We start from the raw sequence: 5,000 nt of genomic DNA, 5'->3' as shown, positions 1-5,000 counted from the left end.
GATAATCAGCTTATCTCGATGCATGAACACACACACACACACACACACACAGCCCCCCCCCCCCTCTCACTCGGTGGTTCTCATTAACAAGCCAAACATGCCCTGAGAGGCAGACAGACTCTAGTGAGCTCGGTAAACAACCAGTAGGCTCCCTCATCTAAACTGAGACTCTCAGCATCAGCAACACACACACACACACACACACTGACAAGCTGGGCTAGATACAATACCCCCCCCCCCCCCCCTGAACTAGGGAGTTTGGTGTTCTTTGCTCAGGGGCACTTGGGAAGGTAACAGGTTGTGGCGATGGACCCGACATCCCGACATGTGAGAGAGTTTCACTTCTACTCCAGAGGAAAGAACAGATCTCTATGAACATGATGAAGTGCATCCAGTCGGCCATCGTCTTCATCGACTGAGGAAATACAGAGACTACTAAAATACAGCGACTACTAAAATACAGAGACTACTAAACTACCGAGACTAAAGTACCGAGACTACTGAAGTACAGAGACTAAAGTACCGAGACTACTGAAGTACCGAGACTACATAAGTACCGAGACTACTGTAAACGGCGTTCCCCAACCGGCGGCACACCAGAGACAGAGTTTATTTTCAATTTGCAGCCGGCGTGTTTTTGATACCAGATTTTTTTTCTTTCTCTTCCATTCCGAGTTGAGCGGGTGCCCTTTTTAGTGCCTGCTTCAAAAAGCATTCCCCCCCACCTCCCCTCCCCCTCCCCGAGCAGCTGTCACTTTCAGCAGGCGCTGTGGAGGACGGCGGCGGCGTGCGGGGGAGGGGTCCTTTTGAAGGAACGGTTAAAAAGTGGGTGATATAAATAAACTGGGAAGAGGAGAACAATTACTTATACATAACCGACGGTTCAGACGAGCTCGGAGGAGGCGAGGAGACGAAGAGGAGACGAAGGCTGCCGCGCAGAGGAAACAACAAGAGGAAGAGGAAGAAGACGTTCTTCTGGCCGCGGTGGTCGTGTTCATTCGGCGACCTCTGAAGTGAGGGCGCAAACGATCAAGGTCAACGCTTCAAACACACACACGGCCTTCATTTACAACCACACACACACACACACAGAGAAACACACTGTATACCACGGGTCTGTACAGCGTGCAGACTGATGATAATCAGCTTACACACTGCACAAGCTCGCACACCCCGCCAAAATAAAACGCCTCTTAAATAAATGTGATGAAGTCTTTAAATCACTTCTGATTGGCAGCGATTTGGCTCCGTTGTCCGGGTCCACATGGAGGTCATCCCTGTTTGAGCAGCCGGTCGAGACGGAGCCCGCCAGGTATTGGAGAGGAGAGAGTCCATTTCATTTCACGGCTTGTCGGCTGGAGAGGTGTTAGAGTGTGTGTGTGTGTGTGTGTGTGTGTGTGCCCTGCATGCTGCCGGTCGCTTTTTAGTGCGTTTTAATATTGTTGCTTATCGCCTCGGGCCGCCACACAGACCCTGGAGAGACCCGGTAGAGAGATGGGGAGAGAAAGAGAGAGAGAGAGAGAGGGAGAGAGAGAGAGAGAGAGAAAGAGGGGATGGGGAAGAGATGGAGAGGCGACAACGTGGAGAATCGGGAGAGGATGCGATAGAAATGAGAAAAGAGGTAAAATTCCAAACTGGCGCCCTCGGCAGGAGGAACACTCCGGCAGCGCGGCGGCGGCGGCGGCTAACCTCTTTAGAGAGACTGACACAAATGAAAACGTATGTAATAAAGAACACGGCGGCTCCGTCGGCGAGGAGAGAGGAGCAGATATTACATCACGCCGGCTGAGCCGAGGAGGAGGAGGAGGATGCTCTTCCTCTGGTGAGGGAACGCTTCCCCGAGCCGAGGACCAGGCCGCCCACCGACACCGGGATGGACAGCTGGACGGAGAGAGAGAGAGAGGAAGACGAGGGACGAGCGAGGAAGCATGTTCTCAGGAAGGAGGAGACAAAGAGGAGAAGAACGAGGGAGTCGCATCGGGAGAATGAAAGTCAGAAAAGGGCAAAAAGAAAGAGAGAGAGGAGGAAGCCTGCGAGGCAGCGAACGTCTGGAGGCAGGAAGATGAGGAGGAGGAGGAAGAGCCTCAACCTGAGGGTGTCACACTGGAAGAGGAGTTCACGCCCAAGACACTCGGCGTGGAAACGGACCGTTTACCGACCGCACGACGAATCACAGCTCAGGACCACTGAAGAGTCTCACACACACACACACACACACACACACACACACACACACACACACACACACACACACACACACACACACACACACACACACACACACACACACACACACACACACACACACACACACCTCGGTTTCGTCACTCAGCTCCTCTGCCTGATGAGACCTCAATGTGCCGTCACTGAGCTCACAGGGATGTGGTGGCGGGGGTTATGGAGTGTGTGTGTGGGGGGGGGGTTATGGAGTGTGTGTGGGGGGGGGGGGGGGTTATGGAGTGTGTGTGGGGGTGGCGGTGCACAAAGGCCGCCCGGCGGGGGGCATCGTGCTCATGTCGGCTCGAATCCCAAAGGGGCCGTCAGGCGCCTTGTTCATCAGCGCCGTCTCATTGGTGGAGAAAAGAGAGTTCTGAGTTGACGGCTTTGCCACGAGAGAGGGTCCCCGAGAGGAGAGGAAGGAAGGAAAGGAGGAAGGAAGGAAGGAAGGAAGGACGAGGTGGGGGAGCTGTAGAAACTACAGATTATAAATACATGATCATCATGTCGTTGCATAAGAAGCCGGCGGCTGGAGGAGGTGTTCGGGTGGAGTCGGACCGAGCTCCACCTCTTCACCAAACACCGAGTCACGGGCACAGCGGCGGTGCTGCCCGGCTGAAACTGGGTCACGATGAAGAGTTATGGAGTCGGTCCTGTGTGTGTTGGAGCGGTGGAACACCACCAGAACCACCAGGTCCATCAGAACCACCAGAACCACCAGGTCCATCAGAACCACCAGGTCAGATGAACACAGATGTTCAGTGAATATGAGGTGTGGACCACCGGCTGTCGTCTGGACCCTCAAAGCATTCAACGGTTGCCATGACGTCGCTCTGCTCATGTTGATGAGCTGCGGGTTGATTGACAGGTCGAGGGGGCGTGGCCTAATGTGGTTAACAGGGATCTGATTGGTTAAAAATAATAAGAACAAAACAGCTCAAAGGAAACACCTGAAGTAACACACCACAACACACTGTAGAGCCAATAGATGGGTCGATACACACACACAGACTCACACACACACACACACAGACTCACACACACCCCAGGAGAAATAACCACACAACTCCTCCCTTAGGTCCATTTAAAAGACAGCCGGGCAGGACAGTCTCATCTTTATGAGGGGGGGGGGGGCTGTACCTGGTGCATGGAAGGCGGTGCCCCCCCCCCCCTCATGAGGGTCCCTCTGCCAGATGCTGCTAGTGTCACAAGAGCCCAGTTCCAGGTGGTTCTGGTCCGGTATCACTGCGTGTGCGTGTGGTTCTGTCTGTGTGTGGTTCTGTGTCTGTGTGTGGTTCTGTGTGTGTGTCTGCGTGTGGTTCTGTGTGGTTCTGTGTGTGTGTGTCTGTGTGTGTGGTTCTGTGTGTGTGTGTCTGTGTGTGGTTCTGTGTGTGTGTCTGTGTGTGGTTCTGTGTGTGTGTGTGTGTGTGTGTGTGTGTGTGTGTGTGTGGTTCTGTGTGTGTGTGTGTGTGTGTGTGTGTGTGTGTGTGTGTGTGTGTGTGTGTGTGGTTCTGTGTGTGTGTGTGTGGTTCTGTGTGTGTGTGTGTGTGTGTGTGTGTGTGTGTGTGTGTGTGTGTGTGTGTGTGTGGTTCTGTCTGTGTGTGTGTGTGTGTGTGTCTGTGTGGTTCTGTGTGTGTGTGTGTGTCTGTGTGTGTGTCTGTGTGGTTCTGTGTGTGTGTGTGTGTGGTTCTGTGTGTGTGTCTGTGTGTGTGTGTGTGTGTGTGTGTGTGGTTCTGTGTGTGTGTGTGTCTGTGTGTGTGTGTGGTTCTGTGTGTGTGTGTTTGTGTGTGTGTGTGTCTGTGTGTTTCTGTCTATCTGTGTGTCTGTGTGAGTGTGCGTCTGTGTGTGTGTGTGTGTGTGTGTCTGTGTGTGTGTGTATGTGTGTGTGTGTCTGTGTGTGTGTGTGTGTGTGTGTGTGTGTGTCTGTGTGTGTGTGTGGTTCTGTGTGTGTGTGTGTGTCTGTGTGTGTGTGTGTGTGTCTGTGTGTGTGTGTCTGTATGTGGTTATGTCTGTGTGTGTGTGTGTGTGTGTGTGTTGCCGCAGCAGCAGCACCTCCCTGCACCAAAGTCGCTCTGAATGTTTCTGCACGAAACTAAAAGTCGGTTCGAAGTTTTCACGCCAGCTGCAAAAAATATCACCGGATCTACCGAGTCACACCGGCGGCTCTCCGGTCCTCCGGTCCTCCGGTGTGTGTGTGGGGGATCGATCCCGCCCGGGCGCACGGTCACCTCGAGCCTCTCCACGCGCGCACCGGAACACACCGACAGCGCCGATCCGCGTTTTTACTCCTCGTGCGCCGCGTCGCTCCGGGGCTCCGACTCTCGGCTCCAGACTCAAGGCTCTCGGTTCTCCGGTTGTTGGAGAGCTCGAGAGCTCTCCAACAACCGGAGAACCAAGAGCGAGAGGAATGGATCCTTCAGCCGGCTTCACCCCCCCAAACCCACGCTGCTCCACACCGGGAGAGGAGAGAAGGAGAAGCTCTTGAACCGGAGTCCCCGCGCGGTACTTACGGGTTCAAGTGGGCCGCGGGTTCGATTCCCTCTCCATGGTTCACTTAGATCCACAAACTTGGGCACATTCCAGTCCGGTCACGGAGCGGCGCGGGGCTCTCTGTGCGGCGGCTCCCTGCGCGTGAATGGAGCGGGGAGGAATGCAACGAGGGGAGGAGGGAGGAGGAGGAGGAGGAGGAGGGAGGAGGCGCTCCGCTGCATGCGGTGCGGCGCGCGGCCCGCAGAGGGCGCCCCCGGGCCGACTCCCGGTGCGGCGCGCGGCTCGATTTGTCC

At 54.9% G+C, this 5,000-nt stretch overlaps 1 protein-coding gene across 3 annotated transcripts in view; it reads right to left on the bottom strand.

The window, feature by feature from the left end:
• The window catches only part of LOC130209041 (plexin-A1-like), a 37,982-nt gene that overhangs the window by 22,585 nt on the left and 10,397 nt on the right, over nucleotides 1-5,000 (bottom strand). The window contains exon 1 of one of the 3 annotated variants that reach the window (XM_056438565.1): nucleotides 4,728-4,828. The exons of the other annotated variants lie outside the window; for them this stretch is intronic. The gene's annotated coding sequence lies outside the window, so the exon portion shown is untranslated. Of the gene's footprint in view, nucleotides 1-4,727; nucleotides 4,829-5,000 lie in introns of those variants that run through there. 3 annotated transcript variants of the gene reach the window in all.

The sequence above is a fragment of the Pseudoliparis swirei genome, chromosome 18, assembly GCF_029220125.1.
Source record: "Pseudoliparis swirei isolate HS2019 ecotype Mariana Trench chromosome 18, NWPU_hadal_v1, whole genome shotgun sequence".
Taxonomy (NCBI): Eukaryota; Metazoa; Chordata; class Actinopteri; order Perciformes; family Liparidae; genus Pseudoliparis; species Pseudoliparis swirei.
Note: the sequence above shows the minus strand (reverse complement) of the source record. Positions and strands in the feature narration are given on the sequence as shown.